At 40.0% G+C, this 27232-nt stretch overlaps 1 long non-coding RNA gene across 3 annotated transcripts in view; it reads right to left on the reverse strand.

The window, feature by feature from the left end:
• The window catches only part of LOC120314197, a 67866-nt gene that overhangs the window by 16537 nt on the left and 24097 nt on the right, over positions 1-27232 (reverse strand). For all 3 annotated transcript variants that reach the window (XR_005558369.1, XR_005558370.1, XR_005558368.1), the window contains exon 2: positions 19499-19764. This is a non-coding gene — a long non-coding RNA (uncharacterized LOC120314197). The remainder of the gene's footprint in view (positions 1-19498; positions 19765-27232) is intronic.

The following is a 27232-nucleotide window of genomic DNA, read 5'->3' on the forward strand; positions in this document are numbered from 1 at the left end:
ATAAGGGAGGTCAGATCCTTCAGCCATATTCTCCATATCTTTTCACAGTTGTGCCATGAAAATAAAGTACATCCTTAAAGAATGTATAGTGAAGCATCTTTGAGCCACAATTAGTAGAATGAACCCTAATGTGCATTCAGTTGTGGGTCTCTGAAATTATCTGAATTGTCATAGTAAGCAAACATACAAGTCTTAAGTGGGTTCACGTTCTTTCTATCAGGATGAAACTTCAAGAGACGGACAGAGATTTTGTTCAAGGACCAACCTAAGTAATAAACCTGATTTGGGAGAGATGGCTAAGGCAATCGCAATAAAGGCAAATATTTCAGATCTTAAGACCATAGAACACAAGAGCTTATTCTAAACCATAATGTAAATGTCAATAATGTCTGGACTATGATTTAACCAAGAATTCTTGGAGCTATAATAGATATGCTGATGTCCACATGCCACAGATTCCCACTTCAAAAAAAAATCAGTAGCAACCATCTACTGTTACGTACATAATTGTAATTCATATGCTAACAATATCTGAACAGCTGCATTAGAAAAGGAAGCACTAGAGACAGACACAAGAATAACAGTAGATCATTTGGTTTAATCTGTGTCCTTCTGTTCTGTTTCTTTTCTTTTTTCTTTTTGCTTATCCTGGAATGTTCAGGAAGTAAAACATGCACTTCATTTTAGCTCATTTATTTGGTAGAGATTAAAGGAGAAATAATTTCTTCTTCCAGATAATATCTGTTTAGGCTTAAACCTGACTTTTTCTGAATGTCTGTGTCAGATACACTAGTTTCATATTTACCATAAAAGGTAAAAATGTTTGTTGGGTGTTAAGTCTTGCTTGGAATACTTTGTATTTTTAGAACAAAAACTAGACCATGCATAAATGCATTCACAGAGCAGCCTACATTTATTTTTTTGTAAATTGTTTTCCAATTCTGACTATACTCATTGAAAAATATTTGACACTGATATAATAGTGTAGCTGGTGTGTAACTGTGACTAAGTAAAGATGAGAGAAATAGAGATTTTAATGGCAATCTCATATTTTGTTTAATCACAAAAATGAATTTAGAAACATTTCTTTGTCTTTAAGATTTACCAAACTAAACTGAGATTTTAAAATCATCCACTAACCTGAGGTCTAATATTCTTTCTCTCTTAATGCAGATTGAAATGCCATACATACTTCCTGAAACACAGATGACACAGAATGTTCCCCAGCATTCCATTATCCAATTTAACTGTTACATCCAAATGCTAATAAACAGGATGGCATTTACAAGAAAGGACAGTATAACTTTCAATGGGAAAAAAAACCTGTTCAAGGAACTAGAAATGTGAGGATTGTTTTATATCAAGATCATATCAGTATTACAGATTTTCACTTATTTTTTTCATATATTTTTTTAAATAAAATCACTGGAAAATTCAGGTGTTTCTCTTGTTCGTAACTTTCCATCCTTTATGCAACATTAGGGTTTGAAAAAATATAGAAAGAGCAGTGATGCTTTTGAACTTTGATATTAGAGAAAATCATGAATTATCAAGCACGTGAATACAGAGTCAAAGGCAGAGTTCTCACTCAAAGTATAAAAGAACAGATTCAGATTACTTTGGACATATTATGTAAAGACCTGGCTCTCTAGAGAAGGCCTTATTGAAGGGATGGGTGGAAGGAAGGAGAACAGGATGGAGTCTAAGGTGGATGGAGTCAATTATAGCAATGCATGTAAAACCAGGTTGGAAATAGATCCTCCTCTATGTGGTTGTTCAGAGATGATGCCAACTTGATGACCCATAATCAATCAATCCTAGTCCTAATGTGTTTCCTTTCTTCAATTTAATACACCTTTTTTTTTTTTCCTTTTCAGTTTGTTTTCCTTTCTGAGCCTTGAACTATTTCCTCTCTTGGATTCAATAATGACAAAAAAAAAAATCAAATTATTTTCACACTGATGTAAGCTTCATAGAATAGTCTGTTTTGAACTTATCTTCTCCTCCAACTATTAGCCAGTATTATTTCTTTCTTTTCCTTTGTTTACATAGGGTTTATCTTTTTCTTATTAAAGTTTCCATTATTCTGTTTTCCTTCTCTTTCTCCCCCCCCCCCCCCCCCGTCTCTCATCATGCTTTTTGGTTACACATAATCACAGCATTACTATGAAAACATGGTTTTAGTTGACTCACTTTACTAAGCATTGCTCTGCTTAAGAAATTTTGGGGATACCTCTATCATAACCACAGCTCTATAATCACTATCTCTTACACTTCTGTCTCAGACAGCAATTAACTAGTGCCATTCCTCATGAATGCATCTTCCCTTTGCACAAATTTAGCATAAGTGTTCCTCATTATAACTACTACTGTCACTGAAAAAATTGTTTTCTAAAAAAATACATAAAAATAACAGCTTAGATCTCTCTTTTATGAGCTGCTATGAAATTCTCAACCTCACATAAAACTTAATTCCCTGCGAATTGTATTTAATTCTGCTAAAAAAACGAATAACAAAACGTATCAGCTGTACGACTCTCATATTAAACAATGGAACAAAGTAAGTTTTTTTACAATAAATCTCAGTCCAATTCAAGACAACTATGAAAGTTTCAGTCCACATTTTGGATCATTCTCAAAGTTCAGGATTCATATCTCATCCAATTCTTCTGGCCCATGCAACAAGCCCCTAATATCCATTTTAATTCATGCATTGTTCCCAATATGTATGTACGTTCTTCGGTGTATCTTTCCCAATTATATTCTTATTTCTATTAATTGCTAAGTGCTGAATAAGAGATAATAACAGACTTTGTGCCATGAAGAAATCTGTTTGAGTATATTGTATCAGGCAACTCCCACCAAAATCTGGGCGGATTTCTTATATCTGGAGAAGACAACAAATAGTCCAGTCCAGCAAATGATCATGAGAATATTTATTTAATACTCTTTGCATTGTCTGATGTCTATTTGGCTCCAGTAATTTAGGCAATGTTCACCACAAATTTATAATTATGATCACTCAGCAACTATATGCATGGGTAACACCCGGCAGAACAAACACACTACTCAAATAGTGATCTTATTCCAACATGGTATCCTGTCTGCTTCATAATGTCATTGTTCTCTGGAAGGGCGCCAACTCTGAGAATTTTAATAAAAGAGTTCTTTAATTCTATATAATACAATGTACTAGCTCCTGAAACATGAACATAATGAGCAAGCAGAAAGAAAAGGACTTCAACAGGAAGCCAAAAGTCATGCAAATATTTGCCTATGTGTTAAACAAATGTCTTCCATTAACTGTGTGCACTTTTTAGAAAGAAATGATCTTTTGGAAGGCGCATAAATTGAAAGGGAGGGATTTTGCAGGAACTGACATCTATGGGAGACAAGAACCAAATATACCTCATGACATACACTATAATTTACTGCTTGCATCAGATGTTGGGATGGAAATATATAAAGATGAGATCTCCACTGTGATGTCTCAAGAGGTGACACTTTGACATAATTTCAGTTTGCTAATGAAGCCAATGGGGAGTGAAAAAGGAAGTGATAGTAGATGGATGATGAAGAAGTCGTTGTGGGTGTCGGTGGAAGGGAATGATCTGATTAGTCTTTTCTTGCGATCACAGTCCAAATGTTAGCATGAAAAAAAATAGAAAAAAGGGTTTACCTGATTCATGATTATATCCACTATTTATGCATTTTAAATACAGGTAGTCCTTGACTTACAATAGTTCATTTAGTGACTATTTAAAAATACAACATCACTGAAATAAAATGACTTATGGCCACGTTTCACACTTACAACCATTGCAGGATCCCCATGGTCACGTGATCAAAATTTGGATGCTTGGTAACTGACTCATATTTATGACATTGCAGTACCTCAGGGTCATGTGATCATCTTTTGTGACCTTTGACAAGCAAAGTCAAGGAGGGAGCCATATTCATTTAACAACTATGTTACTAACTTAGCAACTATAGTGATTCACCTATAATAATAATAATAATAATAATAATAATAATAATAATAATATATCAGGAAGGCTTACTGACTACTGGAGAGACCAAACTGGCCTACAAGAAAGACCAAATGAAGAACAGAATAGAGGCATGGGAAGACAAAGCACTACATGGCCAATACATTAAAAAAATAGCTGGCAAAGCAGATAATAACAAGACCTGGCAATGGCTAAGAGCAGGAAAATTGAAGAAAGAGACCGAGGGACTAATTCTGGCTGCACAAGACCAGGCCTTAAGGACAAATGCATATTGAGAAGACAGCAACAGACAGTAAGTGCCGCCTATTCAAAGAAGCTGAAGAAACAGTGGACCACCTGGTAAGCTATTGCAAACCGCGTCTCCTTCCCACTGGGAAGGGCGTCCATTGGGGGGGCTCTTCTTGGGGACCCCCCAAGCGCTTCCCCCCTTCCCCTGCTCTCCCTCAGCTGGGCGGGCCGGCTCCTGTAGCCCGTTTTGAGGGAGGCAGAAATGCCACCGAATCCAGGCTGACATTTGGCAGCCTTGCGGCCTGCTCCACCGCCGCGGCTGCCCGGGAGTAAGGCCGCCTATTCGGCCACACTGGCTTGAATCCCGGGGGTTTGATTGAAAAGTGATTAACGAACATTAAGTAACCACATGAAGATGATAAGTCCACGATGCACAGAGGAAAAAAAGGATACGAAAAGTGCAAACATGCTTAATACTCCTTTCTCTTATTTTCCTCAAAACAATCCTCTGAGGTGGGTTGGGCTGTGAGAGAGCGAGCGACTGGCCAAAGTCACCCAGCTGGTTTTTCACACCTAGAACTCGCCATTTCCTGCTTTTTAGCCTGATGCCTTCACTACCAAACCAAAGTGGCTATTTTTCAATTCAATAATTGATTTTAATTCAATATGTTTTCAACATCAAGTGTAATTTGAAGGCTCCACTTTTAAATTGTTTCTGCCTTCTTTTCCTGTGTGGTTCTGGGCACTGCAGCACAGTTTACCAGAAATGCTTTATATTATGAACTATCACATAATACCTTCTTTATATAATTAGGATTGCATAACAATCACTCAGTGGTAGTGACTGGGGATTTTTTTTCCCCCTTTCCATAAATCATGGGCTGCCCATATGTGGTCAATTTAAGAGTGAGAAGTGAATGGTTCAGCTCCATTTCAGCGGCTTAAAACCATTGACAATGGATCGTGTAATTAGAAATAAATATTTCACAATATATAATTACATATTGTTTTTGTGATTAACCACTATGCTTTAATTATGGTCAATTTGTAACAATGAAAATATATCCTGCATATCAGATGTTTATATTACGATTCATAACAGTAGCAAAATTACAGTTATGAAGTAGCAACAAAAATAATTTTATGGTTGGGGGTCACCACAACATGAGGAACTGTATTAAAGGGTCATGGCATTAGGAAGGTTGAAAACCACTGCTCTATTTCCTTTTTTCAAATGTATGCCCTGGATGAAGCACTGTTCCATTCCCCATTTCTTTTTTAAGTTTCAAAAAGTTTAGAGCATGCCAAGCAGCAGTGATGAGTTCTTGCAAGCAATAAATAAATAAATAAATAAAGGCCTCCATTCCTCAGCAGATGCTTGCAATAATCATATGATGTGAATCACGTTTTCCAAAGCTAGTGGAAAAACAAACAAAAACTTCTCTACCTCAGCTGCTGCTGAGACAGTCGGGTTGGGATATTAGTGGCAAACGAAAGCTGCAAATGATTCTTCAGCCCCCACGAATGTAAGAAAGAAGTGTCCAGTCTGATCTGAGAATTTTTTTTTTCACCTTGCAAAAAACCCCACATTCCTGTTATCCACATAATTAAGCTTAAAAAACTGTGAACAGTAAAGCACCCAGACTTTACTGTCTTTATCCCTAATTAGGATTTGTCAGAGCAAAATTATTTCTACTGGTAGAAAATATTGGTCCACTATGCAGGTAGTCCTCGACTTACAACAGTTCATTTAATGACTGTTCAAAATTACACCACCACTGAAAAAAAGTGACTTATGATCATTTCTCACACTTGCAGCATCCCCATGGTCACATGATTTACCTTCAGATGCTTGACAACTGGTTCATATTTATGACAGTTGCAGTGTCCTGGGGTCTTGTGACCATCTTTTGTGAACTTCTGACAGGCAAACTCAGTGGGGAAGCCAGATTTATTTAATAACCATGTTACTAATTTAACAACTGCAGTGATTCACTTAACAAATGTGGCAAGAAAAGTCATAAAATGGGACAAAACTCAGTTAACAAATTTCTCACTTAGCAATATAAGCTCAATTGTGGTCACAAGTCGAGGACTACCTGTATTCAGCTTCATAATGATATACAATCAGCTTTATTTGAATGTGTTCACATATTTGATTAACTCATCCAACACTAAACATTGTATAAACATTATCTCCCCTTTTCTGTTTTGTGATAGTATATGCTTCTGCTCCTGACTAAGATCCTGCTTTTCAGTTCAAAAAGACATTTGCCTGTGACTTGAAACTGACTAAGGTTTTTTTCTTTCTCTTTTTCCTGATTACCTACCAGATAGAACATAGAAAACATAATCAGCATTTTGTGTGTTTATTTATAATGTTGTGGACACTCTCTCAAAATGTCTGCCATGGGTCTGTTGGTCAATTCACAAAATGGCTGCCATGGATGTGACTAAACATAAAACACTCATTTGCCATTGGTGATAGCTTTCCTTCAGCCCAACGTATTGTCTTAATGATCTTATGTTAGGTCCAAATATTGTAAGAATAAAGATGCTGGAAACTAGAAACTACCTTTCCAATATATCAAAACATTTAACAAATGAAATTGGGCAGCCCATGAGCTGTTAGGAAGTAAGAAAGCTGTCCTTGTGGAGATAATTGTCTAGGCAAAAGGGAATAAAGAATTGTGTACATCCACAATGTTGTGTCCTGAGCCTGCATGGAGGCATACTTTTGAACAGAGGGATCAACGAGCTGGTGAATCAGCTAAAGAATACATTGCAGCTTTGAGAAGAGCAGCTAAGCCTTGTGAGTTTAAAGACTTAGAAGAAAGGTTGAGAGACAGATTTGTATGTGGGCTTAGAAACAGAGACTTGCAGCAGAGACTTTTTGCTAAGGAAGACATATCGTTCCAAGATGCCTTGAGAGAGGTTACTGCAGAAGAGGCAGCAGGTGGGGCAATCAAGAATATGAGGCCTATCAGAAGCACTCCAGAAGCTGTTTCCGTGCACCATGCGGGAGTCCAGGAGAGCTTGGAAGAGGATCCTGAAGAAGAGGTGGATCATCTCTACCCAGCCAAAGAAAGGAAGCAGAAGGAAGGCAAAAAAAAGTCTACAGCTGTACCCAAGTGCTTCGGGTGTGGAGGTCGCTACAAGAGGACCGACTGCAGGTTCCGTTCTGCAACCTGTAGAGCATGTGGAAAGCAAGGCCACATAGCAGCTGTGTGTCTGGGCCGGCAGAAGGTACAACCCCGAGAAGAATTGCGCCTGAAAGGTACCAGGGTAAAACAGGGTGGGTTTCTGTGCTTCACGAAGAAGCATTTATAGGACAGGCACACACAAGCCACTCAAAAAGAAACTGTCACTTAAAATGAAGTTGCAAGGAGTTCCATTGGTTATGGAACTAGACACTGGGTCTGCACTTTCAATTATTTCCATTCACACATTCAGAAAGATTTGCTCTAGCAGTGGGTTCCAGGCCAAGCTTAGGCCATCCAATATAGTTCTAACAGACTTTCAAAACTCCAAATTGTGTGTTAAGGGGGAGGCCACCCTTAACATACAATATAAGGATTTTGAAGGTCCATTAGATGTATTGATAGTTGGGGGTGAGTGCACGAGTCTCATAGGACTCGATTGGTTTGAGGCCTTGGGAATACAAGTTACAGGGCTTAATAGCTTGCAAACAGTAGGTCTGCAAGAAGTCTGCAAAGAATTTGCAGATGTCTTCAGCCCACAGCTGGGTACATACAAAGGGCCCCCAGTTTCCTTAAAATTGGACCCCACTGTCACTCCTATCAGAGTAAAAACAAGGAGAGTACCTTTTGCTTTAAAAGGGAAAATTGATGCTGAATTGGACAAATTGATTCAGCAAGGAGTCTTAGAACCTGTTGACTCCAGTCCTTGGGAAACTCCCATAGTCACGCCTCTCAAGGCTAATGGGGACATTCGCATCTGTGCAGATTACAAATGCACTCTAAATAAGGCATTGCAACAACATGCCTATCCTGTACTTGTAGTCAGCCATATTCTGGCTTCCCTCAAGGGGGGGCGTGTTTTTGCAAAGCTAGATTTAGCACAGGCTTATCAACAGTTACCTGTTGATGAAGCTGCTGTTGTAGCACAAACCATTGTAACACACAGGGGGGCATTCAAAGTCAAAAGGCTACAATTTGGAGTAAATGTGGCTCCTGGAATTTTCCAAAGCGTAATGGAAAATACTTTGAGGGGTATACCAGGGGTTTGCCCCTATTTTGATGATGTCTTAATAGCTGGAGACTCCACTCAAAATTTAGCTGAGAGATTGAGGGCTGTCCTGCTGCGGTTCCGGAAAACAGGACTCAAGCTAAAAAAAGGCAAGTATAAAATTGGGGTGCCTTCTACAGATTTCCTGGGATTCAAAATAGATGCCAATGGGATTCATCCTGCTGAGTCCAAATTAAAAGCTATCCTGCAAGCTCCTAGGCCTAAGTCCAAAGCTGAACTACAAGCTTTCCTGGGCCTCTTGAATTTCTATAATGCATTCATTCCTAACAAAGCTAATGTAGCTGAACCACTTCATAGGCTTCTGGACAAACAGGCAGTGTGGCAGTGGTCACAAACACATGAAGCAAGCTTCAATGAGGTTAAGGCCTTACTCACATCCAATAATGTGCTTGCACATTTTAATGAAACTCTCCCTGTGTGCATCGCTTGTGATGCTTCCCCTTATGGGGTGGGAGTAGTACCTAGCCATCTACAACCTGATGGAACTCAGGTTCCTGTTGCATATTACTCCAGAACCTTGTCTTCTGCTGAACGAAACTACGCTCAGATAGACAGGGAAGCCTTGGCTGTTGTTGCGGGCATTAAAAAATTCCATGATTTTTTATATGGCAGACATTTCACGATCTACACTGACCACAAGCCTTTGTTGGGGTTGTTTACTACAAACAAACAAACCCCCCATATCATCTCCCCCAGGATGGTGAGAAGGTCCATCTTTCTGTCAGCCTATGATTTTTCTTTAGTTCACAAACCTGGCAAAGAAATGGGCCATGCTGATGGCCTCAGTAGATTACTCTTACAAGTAGTGGAGGCTGATCCTGCCCCTGCCATCAACATCTTTTCCATTCAGGCGCTGCCTGAGTCACCTTTAAATGCCAGGGATGTGGCTGCTGACTCAGCCACAGATCTCACACTCTCTCGTGTCTTATCCTGGGTTATGTCTGGATAGCCAGAGAGTTGTCCAGGTACTGAGTTTCAGAGTTTCTGGCTTAAGAAACATGAGTTATCCACTTTTCAGGGTTGCTTGCTGTGGGGCAGCAGAGTTGTTATTCCTACCTCGATGAGGTCTAGGGTCTTAGGTTCCCTTCATGAGGGCCATCCTGGCATTGTAAGAATGAAGGTGCTTGCACACAGCCAAGGAAATTGAGGCTAAGGTGCACGCATGCCACCTTTGTCAGCGCTCATGCCCAGAAATGCCCCAGGCTCTTGTGCATAGATGGGAGGAAACACAGTCACCTTGGTCTAGGGTGCACATCGATTACGCTGGGCCCTTTCAGGGTCAATTCTTCTTGGTCCTGGTTGATAGCTATTCAAAGTGGCTTGAGGTTGTACCTGTCTCTTCAACCACCACTGCCAAGACCATTCAAGTATTGAGGGGGATTTTTGCTGCACATGGGCTTCCGGACGTGTTGGTGTCTGACAATGGCTCTCAATTCACCTCTTCCGAATTCCAAGCTTTCTTACAGGCCAACATGATTCATCATGCCACCTCTGCACCATTCCACCCTTCCACCAACGGTATGGCTGAACGGATGGTCCGCATCACCAAGGATGCTTTAAAGAAACTGACCTATGGGGACTGGCACCACAGGTTGGCAGACTTTCTTCTTGCGTACCATACCACACCTTCAACTTCTACTGGGAAAAGCCCAGCTGAACTTCGCTAGGGGAGCAAGCTGATTACTAAACTTGACCGGTTGCACCCGGACAGACTGCCTCCTAAGGTTACACAACCCAGGGCACCGAGGTATTTGCAAGTGGGTGCCCCGGTATGGACCCATAACTACGGGCCAGGTCACTTTTGGGTTCCTGCTGTAGTATGCAAGGTTACAGGTCCCTTGTCGTACGAGGTCTCGTTGGATGACGGCCGTGTCCTTCGGCGGCATATCGACCAGCTGTGTACAAGACTGGACTTACCCTCAGAAACTCCTGGGCCTTTTCCAGGGGGGGAGGGGGACCCCCATGGGCAAAGGGATGGGTGTTGGCAGCAGCTGGGCCCCAACAGAGAGGCCACAGATGGCCTATTCCAAGATTCCGCAAGTGTTCCAAGCAGGAATCCATGGGAACTGGGAAGCACACATGCACCAGTGCCTACTCCAGCCAGGGAGTCACCCAGGGGGCATACTCATCATTCACTAATACCATTCAGCACTCCAGTCAGGGAGAATAACCGGGAGCATCCTAATAACTCAAACATTGCAAGAGAGCTGGCACACAACCAGTCTAGTTGGCCCAGTACTGCTACTGTTTCCAGAAGGAGGTATTCACACAGGGAGGTGGCCGGAGAGGCACATCCCAATTCTGACACCTCCGGCACAGATGGGGGGGCAACTGAGCTTTGGGGAAATACTGAAACCCCAGACAGTCCCATTACGGGACTGGGGAGCGAAGGAATGCAGCCCCTTGATAGGTCCAGTGTGGGCCTGGGAGGCACTACAGAGTTGCCTAACAGTGGCAGTTTTATAGAGGGGCCAGAGAGCCTGCAACTAGGTAGGTCAACCAGGTTATTGGGAGAACAAAGTCCTGGTCTGACGAGCCCGGTGGGCAAGCAAGCAGACCAGGCAATGGGGCACGGTGCATGGGGACCACCAGGGTCTGAAAGAGGGGGCAACTTCATGTCATCCTCTGGGCAAAATGGAATTGGGGAGTCTTGGGGTCTAAGGAGGTCACAGAGAATCAAGAGATCTCCTAAGCACCTTCAGGACTTTGTAACTCTGCTGGCAAAGCAGAAACAGTGAGAGGGTGTCTGCTGTTGGGAACAATGGAAATACGGGCATTGGGTATTAATGCCCAGAACAATAGCCCGGTACCATTTGGAGCATGGGTTGGCACACCACGCTCGTGTTGAGGTCGCGTGTAACTATTCATATAGTTTATTAGTCTTAGCCGGGGGGGAAGGGGTGTTGTGTCCTGAGCCTGCAAAGACAGGCTCGGGACGTTGCAACGGTCTCGGGCAGTTGCAACCTGCCTGGAACCAGACTGGCTGGCGCCAGCTTCGCACACATGAGCGAGGCGTGGAGCGCGCCAAATGTTGCCATTCAGCCCGGGGAAGCGTTCTTAAGAGAAGCAGAGAGGACTGCATGCTTCAGAGCTGTAACGGAGCAGAAGAGACAACAATAAAGGCTTCTTGACACTACGAGATGCTCTGTGCTTATTCACCATTAAGCCGAGGACTCAACACATAACATCCAGATAATGTTGCAAAATGACTCAGGCAGATTCTTTAAGTCACTGAACTACAAGAAAGAGGATGCACCCTGAAACCATGCTTGCAAGATACTATTATACCTAAGTCAATAAAAATAGTTTTAATCTTCCTGTGGAGTTGATATTTTGGTCTGGCCTATCTAATTGAGCTAACAGACCCCCTGTTACCCCCAGGGATATTTATTAGTTGTTCTCAATTTTAGCAGTGATTTAATTTCATCCTGATACAATTAGCATAAAAGTATAGATTATCTAAGGCAACTTCCTACTATCTCTTGCATCCTCACACCTTACAGAGGTAAAATAAAGGCTAATTGAATCAATGTTTGTATTATTATACTGTATTGTCTTACCTTCCAGGGTCATCACAATAACAGCTGTACTAGATAGTGTTAGAAACCCTTGGAAAGGGTTAGACAAATGTTAAATATTTTTATGCATGGCCAGGATTTGTTCTGATTATTTGAGTTGATGATGCTCAGGTGACTATTTAAAGTAGCTCAACTGAAAAGCACAATATTCCATATTTGCTGCCAATCAATTAATCTGAGCAGGTTTTATGCAGGATAGTATTTAGTTTTTTTGGGTTCCCATTGGCAATGGGCAATACAATATTAAGAATGGTGGCAATTTCACTGAACCCTGATGATGCATTTGTACACATGTGAACCACTGAGAGGTACTGTAATTAGCAAGTGATGAGTAATAGAGACTAAAGTGGCTTTCAGTCAGATAGTCTGATTGTATGGGTGTCAGCTTTTTTAATCATTCTAGATGACAACTGAAAATGATTTTATTTTGATTTGAGAAACCTAATCTCCCTATTTCTTTCACACAAAGAGATTACATGAAATGATCAAAGAAAACTATGGATTGGTGCATTGAAAATAAAAGGCACTATTATATTCATGAATAGCAACGATTGCAGAATCTTTCTTGAGCCTGCTATAGTCTTTGGTCCCACCTGACTTTTAACACCAACAAGCACCACCCCCATAACAGTATGATAGCCTCTGGAGTTCTCAATATACAAGAAAGCTTCTGAGTCCTGGAGGCATTCTTATAACTTGTTCAATTCATATATTCTATGGGTTAAAAGAGTGTGGTGTTTCTCAACCTTGGGAACTTTTAAGATGTGGATTTCAACTCTCAGAATTCTCAGTATTTGTGCTGGCTGTGGAATTCTGGGAGTTGAAGACCATACTTTCTAAGGTTCCCAAGGTTGAGAAACACTGATTTAGTGGATTCTTACTGAGCAGTGGGTTGGACAAAGTTATAGATAGATAGATAGATAGATAGATAGATAGATAGATAGATAGATAGATAGATAGATAGATAGATAGATAGATAGATAGATAGATAGATAGATAGATAGATAGATAGATAATGTTTGCCTTCCAGTCAGCACTGACTCCTGGAACTACCTGGACTAGTCCCTGCAGTTTTCTTGGAAAGATTTTCAGAAGTGGTTTTCCACTGAAAGAGAGTGACCCAACTGACCTTGAGCCTAAAATAGGATTAGGACTTATAGTTTCTAGTATGTTGCCTTAATTATGATGCCAAATTATTTTTCTTTGTAATTCATATGGTAGATCCATATGGCTTCCACCCTGATGATATTCAAAGAGTTATTGAAAACCAAATCTCTCTCCCACTCCTGGGGTAAAGTGGTATTTGAATCTCTGTGGATGTTTTACTTGTTATGCATGGTTTGTATTCTGGACGTATGATCTATATATTTGTTTTGTTTCCTGCTTTTTAAAATGTAACCTGCCCAGAGATGTTTAGAGGGGAGCAGCCTCTAAATCATGTAATAGATGTTATATATATTTACATACATAAATTCAACTGATTTTATGAAATGTAAAATGGTGGTTGGGTTTGGCCAAGTGTTTCCATTTGCCTGGATGTGGGCAAGGACCCAAAAATAAATGTTAATCAGATTGATAAAAATTTACCACACCTTCTTTTCTCTCTGTTTTGTGCCCAAGCAGGTTAACCATTTTTGAAACGCCCACCAGAATTGCTGGTTAGTAATTCTCAGAGAAGGAGTGTAACACAGGGCAATAGGCTAAGGAAAGTTGAATTGCAGGTGAGAGATTAAACGTAAGTACTTTGACATTTGCACCAGGAATGTTATAAACACAAACATTCAAAATTCTAGTAAGCAATAAAAGATAAGCACTTTAGTAAGCAATTAAAGATGTTTTTGCATGTTATGTAACATCATGTAATATCACGGAACTTTTTTTTAATTCCAGTATGTTTCCTGGTTTGGTTAAAAATATCTGTCAGGTGAGGGACACCTTGCTCAAGGTGGTGAGATCAAAAGTCCAAGTTCTTGTTGCTTTTCTAATTTTTTTCTCATAGGTACTTTCTGGCATGAAAAAGGAATATGGTACGATGTATGATTTTGTTATCTATCTTGGCATACAAACTTGGTGTAGCAGTTTGCATTATACCCAGTCCTATTTTTCCACAATTTGTTTTTTTTTTTTAAAGGGACATTTTCAGAGAAATTATGCTCTTTTGGCTGCTGTTTATACTGCCAATATCCTGCAATAGAGACTGAGAATATTGCACTCTGAGGATGCTATATCTGCCCTGAGACCAATTTATAATAGTAGCATTGCTTGGCCCAGTGACACAGGTGCTATGATATACAGCCAAATTCCACCAGCCACTTATTAAATGTAGGAATACTACAAGTCTAAACTGAAGGAAACACTGTTCTGCAAATCCTTCACATCTTATCTTCTATGTTCTGGGGTAATTTGTTTTCTTCCTGTGGAGGAAAAATGATTAAATTGCTGGGGAATGGATACCAACTCATGATTGAACTTGAATCAGTGCCCAGGGTGATCACTGAGTGGATGAGAACCAATAAGGTGCCCCAAAATCCAGTCCACAAAAAATGGGAATTCTATTAGTGGATACTGCATTTGCATGAAGACAGTACTGAAGAGAATAGCCTTCCCCTGAATGAGTAAGTTCAAATATTGGAGGTGGAGGGTGATTTCAGATCTGATATCATTGGAAAAATACACATTTCTGTATTCCATGTTCTAATGCTGTATTAAATTTGAGGGTACAGGCTGCCAGTAACATTCTAAATAGATTTCCCTTTCTTTCTCCTTAAATCCTTCTTTGGGGAAAAATAAAACAATTGAGAGCCATTTTGGTGTAGTGGTGAAAGTGCTGATGAATTCTAGTCCCAGCTTAGGTATGAAAGCCAGCTGAGTAACTCTGCATCAGTCACTCTTTCTCAGCCCAATCCACTTCATAGGGTAGCTGTTACGGGGCAGGTAGAAGGAGAAAGAAGTTTTTTCTTTTTTTTTTCAGTAGATAGAAAGCATAGCTGAGTCTCTCACAGCTGGTTTTTCAAGGTTGCATAAATCTTATCTTATTAAAAATAACCTGTAAAAGCTTCTAATTCAATTCATCATTATGGAAGAAAATCAAGAAGGAGAAAGAAGTACTGGTATGCTTCTTGCCGAGAGAGGGGAGGGGAAGAGAAATTAAAAAAAAAAACTTCAAACAAAATATCTACTTCCTTTCCATTCTTACCATTCTGCCTCTTAGTTTTGTATCTACATATAACTGGAATGCTGCTTAGAGCCAGTCTTTTTAAGGTTTATCTAGTAGGAGAGTAAAAACCATGGCCAATCATCCACATATATCTCTCGAACCAGGCCAGAATTGTGGCTCCACGTACTCCCAGTGTAGTCAGGACATTAGTAGCTCACATCCTCTGTAGCCTTTGGAACAGAGGTCTCCAACCTTTTTGATTTGGCGGCCTGGAAAGGGAGGCAGGCACTGCTACATGTATGGGTACAAATGGGCTGCGTGCATGCACATGCAAAAATAAGCCCCATGTGCCCAGACACACAAATGGCCATGCGTGAGCACATGAGCACATGCAAATGGCCACACGTGAGCAATTGAGCACATGCAAATGGGACTGCACAGGCACAAGTGCTGCAAATGGGGTGGCGCTGGTGGGACGCTATAGGCAGCACTAATGTCAGTGGGATACTCTGGGGCGGGGCGACGCTAGCACCGGCGGGATGCTTGGTGTGGCGCTAGTGCCGGTGGGACGCTTGGGGCGGGGTGGTGCTAGCGCAGGTGGGATGCTCAGAGCGGTGCTAGCGTGAGTGTGGGGAGTGAGTACATGCCCGTGTGCACGTGCACTGGCCATCCCTTTACATGGCCCAGGACCAAGTGGCCACGGCCACAGGTTGGGGTCCCCTGCTTTAGAAGACCAAAAACAAAAAACAAAAAGTAAGCTCCTGACACAAGAAAGTTGCTGATCGCAATCTCAAATGAATATTCATCGCAGGTGGGTATGCAACTTCCCTATTTTCTTTCTGCAAATTAGCACATTAATTTCCTCAAAGAGATCCATTTGATTGATTAGTGGATAGCACTGTTAGGATTTGTGGGGGGTCAGTACAGTTGTTCCACCCTGAAAATCAATTCGCAAAATACTAAATATATTGGAAAATATTACTATCAGGATTCTTATTAGCTGGTATCTTGCATAAATAAAATGGAAATATCAAGGCTGAGGTGGCGCAGCAGTTAGAGTGCAGTACTGCAGGCCACTTTAGCTGACTGTGTTCAGCAGGTCAGCGGTTCAAATCTCACTGGCTCAAGGTTGACTCAGCCTTCCATCCTTCCGGAGTAGGTAAAATGAGGACCCAGATTGTTGGGGGCAATGTAAATATATATATACATTGCTGACTGGTGTACACCGCTTAGAGAGTGCTTGCACTTAAAGCAGTATATAAGTCTCATAAATAAATAAATAAATAAATAAATAAGGCCACAGACCTCTTTACATAAATGTTATTCATGTTGGTTCTAGTGTTCTAATTTTTAAATATAATGTTGAGCCTAGAGAAGCCTAAATATTTTTTTTTCATACGACTCTCATATTCAACTGAGTGTGAATGAGCTATAAATATATAGTGCTTTGTAGTGAGCTGTAGTATATGTATGTAGAATGTGCCTCATGGTCTAACCTAGTATTTCAAAATATGCAACCTCTTTAGTGAAATTCCAGAATTAGCTAATATAGGTTTAAATTATGGGTTGACTTATAAAGCTATTTATCTTGTGTTATTAGACCTTCAGGAACTGAAAATGTCCTGAAAGGGCTTCCTTTGATTAAAAACAGGAGACTATTTTTTAATGGAAAAAATTAGGTTCTTAAGCAAATTAGCATTAATAATTGTGGGTGGATTGACTGGCAATCAGCAGTTATGGTGGGCTTGTTTTATAGGCAACAGTAACATAAGGGAGATTTTCAGAGTACAGAGAAATGAATGCCCCTTGTTCTGTGGGTTCCAGTAAAACAGGGTGTGGTCGTTTTGACATTCTTCCTGCAAGCTTACAGTTTCTTCACATTAAAATCCACTCACCATTAACCACCTTAAAATAGATAGCAAGCATTAGTTCCCTTGTGTTTTTTTATTTTTTTATTTTTTTTTTCTGTTCAGCAAGCAGATCGCAGCAGGAGACATGGTAAATTGACAAAGCAATGAAAAGGAGGGAATGGGAATCAAGAAAAGAAAAATAAAGAAAAATGAAAATGGTTAATGTTCTATACCTGAGGCAGTGGTGGGATTCAAATATGTGAACAACCGGTTCTCTGTGTGGGATGCTGCTTCCAGAAGTCCGTTCTGGGCCTGGGCAACAAAAAATTAGCTACTGGTTCTGTTGAATCCCACCACTGAATCCCACCACTGACCTGAGGTCTCCAAATATGGCAACTTTAAGGCTTCAGAATTCCTCAGCCAGCCAGCCATGCTGGCTGGGGAATTCTGGGAGTTGAAGTCCATAAGTTTTAAAGTTGCCAATTTGGAGACCCCTGTTCTATACACATGTATATTAATTCAACATTGTTTTTCAACTTTGCCTTTTTTTATTGCTCCTTTCTGGCTTTATTGTCACAATCTATTGTTAATTAGGGATTATATGAAAGTCCCCAAGATTAAATTTTCTACCAATTTTAAAGAGCGAACACTTTGAGAGAACCGTGAACCGTATTACTCGTTGTTCTTTCACACAAAGAAAACTTCAGCAAGTGAACTTCAGCAAGTTACAAAAAAAAAAAACTTTATTTATCACATTTCTGTTTTTAACACGCCTATCTACCTCAGAGAACAAATGGATCTGGAATGGTAACTACTGTAGCTGGGCTGACTGCTAAGATCATGCCTGATTGGAGGAAAAGGCTGGTCTGATCAGGCCTTGTCCAGTCGTATTTTCTGTGACTCAGCAGAGGGCAGTAGTTTTCTAGAAATCATGTCAAGCTGGAAAAATGCAAAGTGCCCATCTTTTACCCATTTGTTTTCTCCTTGGCTTTTCAAAAATTCTGGCTAAATCATTATCTTAAGAATTGTACGAGACTCAAACAACAGACAACACACACAACACATAATTGTTCCACCAAGTAAAGCTATAAAAGCATGAAAGTTACAAGTGTTTAAAGCACAATCCTGCTCATGACTATCTGACGAGATCAGCCCGGAAAAGAAAACAGGTTCATGTGGTTCATTCACCGTGACAGGTTTCTGAGTGCAAAGTTTTGGGTTTAAACCACGGGTCCCAATCCCTGGTCTGTGATGTGGCCCCAGTCTGCGGCATGCCAGAAACCGGACTGTGCAAACAATTAACCAGTGGAACAACCTGCCCCCAGAAACGGTGAATGCTCCAACGCTGGAAGTTTTTAAGAAGAGACTGGACAGCCATTTGTCTGAAATGGTATAGGGCAGGGGTAAGCAACGTTGGCTCTTTTATGACTCGTGGACTTCAACTCCCAGAATTCCTGAGCCAGCCAAGCTGGCTCAGGAATTCTGGGAGTTGAAGTCCACGAGTCATAAAAGAGCCAACATTGCCTACCCCTGGTATAGGGTTTCCTGCCTGAGCAGGAGGTTGGACTAGATGACCTCCAAGGTCCCTTCCAACATTATTATTAGTTTTAGTATTAGTATTGTTATTAAGTAAAGCCCCACCCATGGGAAACAGGCAGGCAGCATGTGAAACTATGCTCCCTCTGACTACGGAAAAACCCCTCTCCACAAAACTGGTCCCTGGTGCCCAAAAGATTGGGGGGGCCACTGGTTTAGACCACAGCCAGAATGTCTTTCTGAGGAACTTTGGGAGCTCAGCTGCCATTCCAGCAAACCCATTCTGTTACTTACCTTCCGTTTTTGCTGCCTGCCACCCACACAAGTACAGACCGCATGGTCTGGAAGTCTATTTTTGTGGTGGAAATCAAGCATACTTTCAGATTCCTCCGTGCAAAAGAGTGGAGGGTTAGACTCTGCTTCTGTTAGGATACTTTTTTTTTTTTTTTGTCTCAACCTGAGTTTCTTATTTTTCCAAGAAAGTTCTGGTTTACTATTTAGCCCTCCCTCCCCTAATGAACCCAGGGGTTAGGGTTTAGCTTTGTTGCTAGAACTGGGTCACTTATAGAAGGATGCAAAGATTTGAAGGAATACATGCATACTTTCCAAAAAATACATGTAAAGCAGCAAAACATAAAAATCTATGTGGGAACCAGATATTATGCTGTTGCAGTGCTAAATGGAAAAGTTGGGGAGGAAAATTGACAGAAAAATACAATGCTTAAAAGAAAAAAAATCCACATGATAGATTTTGTTAGTAATACTGGTCCAGTTCTTGGCTCCATTATTATATTTTTGCACCTTTTTATGCAAGGAGTAAATTAATTTCTATAAAAGATCTTGACAATGAGGGAGAATAAACTGCATTACCTCATATAAGGTATCAAGGGAGGGTCCTCTTCTTCTCTCAGCCAGGTTGTTGGAAGTGGATTAAGAAGTTGAGGCAGAGTGGAAATTAAAATCCAACCTCTCCAGATGTCCAGTAATTTAGTGCCGGTCCCCTCTTCTGACTCCTCACCATATTCCTGAATCTCGCAGGCAAGATTGCTGGTGACCTTGACCTAAGGTTAATGTCATACACACTTGCATTCATCTGTGACTTGGCCATGGGTGAGTCAAGCACATATCTCTGAAACCTGGTGAAGAAAGAATATGGCTATATGAGATTTGCACTCCTGGGTTTTGAGTTCTTCAGCAGCCAGGACTCCAAAATAGAATAGGAAAAGTGGCAATGATCTTCTAACACCTTAGATGTGACCAGGGATGCATTCTGGACTCAAACAAGACTGGTACCATTGCCTTTGCATCCTCTTGTTTTGTTTTCCTTAGAAATATTTCACACTTTTTCCCCAGTCAATGAGATTGACACCTACATTGGGGTAGGTGATGTTTGAATAAAAATCTATCTTACTATGCTTCATAAACTAAAGCAGAGACTTTGTCTGACCAAAAAAATTCAAGATAATCCAAGATAACCTCCAAGATAATTCAGCTACACCAAACAACTGAGCTAAATGTACAAGGGCAATTCGGAAATAAACCTCCGTTTGGTTATCAATGACAGACACTCACAGATACAGAATGTTTATTATACACATTAGAAAACTACAACATTACATTACTTTTCAATATAATTGCCATTCAAATTGAGGCAGTTGTCATAACGTCTTATAGAGTTTGAAATTCCTTAGTAGTAGTCACTTGGCACCAAATCTGGACTATGGGGGGGGGGTGATTAAAAATATCCCAACGGAACTGCTTCAAAAGTTCTTGGGTGCATCTAGCGGTGTGCAGTCGAGCATTCTCGTGAACCAACACCACACTGGAAGTCACCATGCCCAACGCTTGTTATGGCCTGAGTTTTCGTAACCTTTCACAGTAGACTTCTGAATTGATGGTCGAACCACGCTCCAGGAACTTCACTAGCAGTACTCCTTTGGCATCTTCACATTTGACAGGATTTTCTATGGCACCATCTCTGGTGTGGTGTCAGTTCACAATAATGTTCACCCGCACATCACTAGATGCACTCAAGAACTTTTAAAGCAGTTCCATTGAGATGTTTTTGATCACACACACACCCCATAGCCCAGATTTGGCGCCAAGCGACTACTACTAAGGAATTTCAAACCTTGTAAGACATTATGACGAATGCCTCAATTTGAATGATGATTATGTCAAAAAGTAATGTAATGTAGTAGTTTTCTAATGTGTATAATAAAGGTTCTGTATCTACAAGTGTCTGTTATTGATAACCAAATGGAGGTTTATTTCCGAATTGCCCTCGTATCTTGGCAAATTGTTTTCCATGCATTGTTTTGTAGCCAGTCTTATTCAAAAGAAAATATTTTTATGGCATTATTTCTTTAGGAATGCTTGACTGTGCCCATGGATATTACAACGTGAGATGAATTCTGTACAAAGGGTGTGTGAATGAGAAACAGGATTATATTTTGCAGTCTGAAGATTGTTAAGGCTTCCAAGAGCAGAATAATTTTGTCTGAACACTCTAGTGCATGGAATCTGCTTTTATAGAATGTGAGGAATTGCACTCTACACAATGAGAACAAACACGCAAACATGTTTGTATATCTATGAAAAAAAATATTCATGAGGAGGCCATAGGAATTTTGTAAATACTGGAGAAGTACTCATGTCCAAATTTAAACTACTGCAGTAGGAGATGTGTCTCATCACTGCCAATTCTTAAGAGAAAAGGTTACATTCCACTTTAGCCTGGTCAGCAGCTGCACCCCTGCCAGTCAAAGCAAGAGAACATATTATGCATGTTTGGCTATAGTTGTGTGTCAAAGGGAACATTAAAAAAACCCTTCAGTATTCCATTTGAGTATGCCAGGGATCCTAGCAAAGTACATTTGTTTGCTGGACATAGCAAACATGGCCTTTTTCGTGCCATGGGGCTGTCCAATGGTCATGCCAATGTTGTCATTCCCTTGCTAGCATTGTTGTTGTTCTGGCTGATATCCTCAGGATCTCTCCCCAAGCCTCACCCCCCCACACACACCCTTTGTGACCAGCTTTTCTAGTCACATCTGAGCAAAATTAATTTTGCATGTGAGAATTTATCTTTAGCATGGCCTCTGGGGGACCACCAAAAATACAGCATTTCTGAACCATTTTGAAATGCTGCCACGTGCTACTGAAGTTCATTATAAAAAGATGTTGAGATTCTGGAAAGAGTGCAGAGAAGAGTAAGAAAGATGATTAGGGGGCTGGAGGTTAAAACCTATGAAGAAAGGTTGCAGGAATTGGCTACGTCTAGTTTAAAGAAAAGAAGGACTCGGAGTGACATGATAGCAGTGTTCTAATATCTCAGGGGCTGCCACAACCTATTCTCCAAAAAACCTGAAGGCAGGACGAGAAGCAATGGTTGGAAACTAATCAAGGAGAGAAGCAACCTAGAACTAAGGAGAAATTTCCTGACAGTTAGAACAATTAATCAGTAGAACATCCTGCCTCCAGAAGTGGTGAGTGCTCCAACATTGGAAGTTTTTAAGAAGAGACTGGACAGCCATTTGTCTGAAATGGTATAGGGCAACCTTGACAACTTTAAGACTTGTGGACTTCAGCTTCCAGAATTCCTCAGCCAGCATAGAATTCTGGGAGCTGAAGTCCACAAGTCTTAAAGTTGTCAAGGTTGCAGGTCCCTGGTATAGGTGGGGTTGGACTAGAAGACCTCCAAGGTCCCTTCCAGCTCTGTTATTCTGTTCTGTTCTGACAATGGATCAAATTATAATTTCTTAAATGGTCTATTCTGTTCCAATTTTAGCCACTCTCTTTACTGTGGTCATAAATTGAAGTCTATCTCAACTTGCGATCAAAATTGGGGCCAGAATTTCCATTGCTAAGTAAGGCTATTAAATGTTATGCCTGATTTTATGATATATGTATATTTTGCCCTGGTTGTTAAGTGAATCATTGCAGTTAAGTGAATCATGCAGTCATTAAGCTGGTCCAGCTTCCCCCATTGACTTTGCTTGTTGGAAGCCAGCTGGGAAGTCACAAATGGTGATCACATGATCCTGGGACTAGGCAACTGTCATAAATACATGTTGGTTGCAAGCATCCAAATGTTGATCATCTGAATGTGGGAGTGCTGTCACAGTCATAAGTGCAAGGACTGGTTGTAAATCACTTTTTTTCAATCCCATTGTAACTCCAACAGTCACTAAACAAATGGTGGCGAGTCGAAGACCGTCTGTATCTATATTTTGCCAATAGCCCTAGGAAGTCCTGCTTACTCCTCAATGAACTGCACTGAGATACAGCTCCATCTTTGGTAGGGAGTGAAATATCCTGATTTTTTTAAAAAGAAAAAGAAAAAGCCAACCTCTGAAAATGTTTTTCTAATTGTTTTTCCCCAAAATAGCTAATACTTTCTTTGTGAGAGTGATGCCCATCCATCTATGTCAGGGATAGGCAACCTTGGCTCTTTTACGACTCGTGGACTTCAACTCCCAGAATTCCTGAGCCAGCCATGCTGAGGGGAAAGGGAGAGGTTTCCATGCTGAGCCACGCTGGCTCGGGAATTCTGGGAGTTGAAGTCCACGAGTCATAAAAGAGCCAAGGTTGCCTACCCCTGGTCCATGTAATTTAGATACAATACAGAAAATCCAACATTCCGAAATTGTTTTCTATCTACACATATATAAAACTTGTTAATGCTTTTCTACAGCTTCAGAGAAGGGGCAAGCCATTAAACATATCTACAGGTCCCTCCCCCAAAAGAAGTTACCACACAACTTCCATACTAATGTCACAGATTTTCCCACTTTGGTATAATTTTTAATAAACAAAAGACTCAGAACCTAGAAAAGTTGTAAATCAGTACTTTGATTCACCTGTTCTTTCTTTTGCCTTTCAGGCCCATTATTTTCTTCTATAGATCAAGCTCTTTACCAGCTATTTGGAGAATAGATAAAAACCCATATATGAACTTCTCTGCTTTAGATGATGTGATTTTATGTATGTCAGGATAACTGATTAACCCAACAGAGACGTCTGTATTATATCACATAGTTTGTATTTTGTCTGTAGGATTGACCTCTATTTCAACATCAGACAATTTTTTAAAAGGTAACTCAATTTATTTCAGTATATTTATTTTGTTTTATCGTAAAAGCTAAAATACAAAACAGAAAAGCAAACAACCATTAACAAGGACATATTATCGAGAGACTTGAAGAAGTGATTGCACAGTCCAGAAATACAAGGAAGTGAGAGAAAGAAGCTCAAAGTAACCCTGACTCAGTGAGGTTCAGTATCAGAAAGGAGAGGTTTATTTATTTATTTATAAATATGGTAAGAAAGGGAAGAGGGAAACTTGGACAGACCTTTATGATTTTGTTATTATATTTTACATATAATAAACAATAAAGTAGCATTCCTAGAATTTCTGCAGAGTCTGTTTTCGGGGCCTGCCGTAAAGGCTGAAAGAATGCTTCCTACTTCTTTCCTTATTCTAGCCCTTACTCCCACATTTTAATATATCTATATAAATAAAAATGTAAATGTTCGTTTGTTCAAAATCTTAAATCTCCGAAAGTTCTTCACCGATTGGTTTGAAATTTTGATACAACGTTGCATTCAGATACGCACGTGTTTGTATATACCTATATTATATAGATGTCACACCTGTGACAGGTAAAAACATGCTTTTTTGAAAAACAGTGCCATCTGTTGGACGTAAAAGCAACACACGCTATGATTTCAGACAATCTCTATATCTGTACAGACAATGGAACAACAAAAAATATTGTATACCCACAAGCATTGTGAAATTAAACATATTACAAACGTGCGGTTTCTCTTTTCTTTCTTTTCCATTTAACCAGACTGAGCTACAGCAACGCGTGGCTGGGTACAGCTAGTATTTAATATAACTAAAAGCATATTGCCATTTTCTTTGCCACAATTCTAAGTATGTTTTCTTCTTTGACTTGCACTGGGTTTTAAGTGTATCATTTTGAGAGGTTTCGGTACAAGAATGCCGTACAGAGTAGAGATAATTAGATAATAATTAAACTGAACTTACTAAAGGTACAAAAGGCAGGTACAGTAGCAAGATTCTCTAGTATTAAATGCATCACTACAATTATTTTGCTTTACCAAGAAACAACAGTATTAAAATGGCCAGCTTCCTTATGAAATTGTTTCAACAGCATTTGAAACATTATATTTTTTTTTAACTGATCTAGATTTCAAGGCACTCTTTTGCACAGCTTTGAATTTTCAGAAGTCATTGCCCTGCACAAAATCTTAAATATGAAATATATAAATGATGAGGCTAATCCCTAACTATCTTGAATATTTGCTGTTGTAAGCTTATCCCAACCCAAGGACACAATCCAAAACATAATTTATTATTATAATGAACTTTGTGATTAAACGAGCAAGTCTATAACATGAAGATCATATTTTTTTTTCAGCTTCTTTTTCCTTTGTATAAACAAAGTTCGTCAGAATTGTTCAACAAACTTGTTGTGGTTCCGGCTAATGAAACATTCCAAAGAACTTCCAGGCATTTATTTTCCTAAAAGTCTTTTATTGTTACAAAATGTTGGCACAGGCACGACGGAGGGATGCTAGGATCTAAGTTCTCTTCCTTTGAGCAGTTAAATTATCAGCATGTTCCCTCCCTAAATTAGCGGTCATATCTCACATTATCCAATTAGTATGAAGGTCAAATGTTTTCTTCCTCTTTTTTTCCTGGGCTTTACCCCCAACCCCCCTTCTGCTCTGTATTAACCCCATAATTACCAGACAATTCTACATATTGTCAAAAGCAAGAATATACAATATTTGCAGCGTTGACAAAACTTTGCGTTCTTTCCTGAAAGAATGTCTTTTTGTACTTGAGTCACCTTTGCACACAGTCTTCAAATATCTGGCCCTGAATTTTAACTCAAGGATAGTGTTTCTCAATCTTGGCAACTTTGAGGTGTGTGTACTTCAATTCCCAGAATTCCTCAGCTGGCCATACTGGATGGAGAATTCTGGAAGTTGAAGTCCACATGTTGTAAAGCTGCTAAGATTGGGAAACACTGCTCTATCCTACACTAAAATATATGAATTAGGTTAAAACAGCAGACTACTTTATGAATCAGTCCACATATTTATGAATAGTCATGGGGTTCAAGGGCTCAAAAAAGCTACATATAGACAAAAAACAGAAGCACATATTCTTGTTTCCAGCCATACCTGCTTTCCCTACAACTTCCTTGTATTAACATCAAGTCTGCAAACAAATCTGAACAGACGCCATATTTGTTTACTTTCAGACATTCACATCAATGCTGAGAAAATTATAGGAATCCCTCCCTCTATTTTTTTTCTTGAAAACCTGAGAACTTTTATCTCCTGCAAAACAAAAAATGAAATGTAATTCGCACATACAAATGAGAATTCATTGATTAAATGCCACCATAAGTACTTCTGTATCCATTTCATGCCTGCTTAAGCTTAATGTTTTGGAAACTGAATCAATTATTCAGAACGGTGTTTGTCATCAAGGGTTTGGCCTTCCTTTCCGATGAAAAGAAAACCACAGCTGAAGAACCCATCTGTGCATCAAAACTAAGTCCTATAGTTGTACATCACTGGTAATTCAGCAATTTTTCCAGCTGCTAGGTTTATCTTGGGTAAGGATGGAATATTCAAACATTTCCAGTTTATGAAATATGGCTATCCTTGAGTTTACAAATCAAATTGCTAAGCCAAAAGTTCATTTTTTTTAAAAAAAGTGCAGTCCCCTATTACTCTGTGCTCCAATTCCACCAGTTAATATAGGTCATAAGTGTCCAAATCTATGTCAAAGGGATATTGCTTTATTATGCTACTGTTACAGCAACCCACAGTAGCATCACATTGTTTCCCCCCAGAGCTGTGGATCCAGGACAAAAAGCAAGCTGATGAAGAAATATCAACTTTGTAAACTGTAATGTCAACTCTGCAATCCAGTAAGAGCTGAAACTTACACTGTTCAACCCAATCCTAACAAACCTCATGTCCCTATATTTGAAAAGTTTCAAAGATTTGGGTTTTACCGAATTACTCCTTTTAGCTGTTTCACAAAACAATTCAAGAAAACCTACATTCCAGCTGATTTGACTCTTCCACTATATTCAACTGTCACCTCCAATATTTTTCCCCTTATGTGGTATTTATATGATGCACAAGCCAGAAAAAGCACTGACCTCGTATGCAACAACCAACTTTTGGACATACATAACTGCAGAAATATCAATGTGTATTAAAGATCCTAAGTGAGTGAGAACAATCTGATCATTTCCTTCCACTTCCATGCTTCCACGAATGACAAAAGTCCATCTGCAGATCTACATCTCTTTTGAAATCTGGTGTGCAAGTACAGCTTTCCCTTTCTGTAGCACAGGGGTTCTCAACCTTGGCAACTTTAAGACTTGTGGACTTCAACTCCCAGAATTCCTCAGCTTTACTGGCTGAGGAATTCTGGGAGTTGAAGTCCACAAGTCTTAAAGTTGCCAAGGTTGAGAACCCCTGCTGTAGCACATCAAAGGATGAGGCTGATACAGAGTGGAAACTTCATCGGTAGTTCAGTAACTG

The sequence above is a fragment of the Crotalus tigris genome, unplaced genomic scaffold (assembly GCF_016545835.1).
Source record: "Crotalus tigris isolate CLP2741 ecotype Arizona unplaced genomic scaffold, ASM1654583v1 scf7180000018862.1388955, whole genome shotgun sequence".
Classification (NCBI taxonomy): Eukaryota; Metazoa; Chordata; class Lepidosauria; order Squamata; family Viperidae; genus Crotalus; species Crotalus tigris.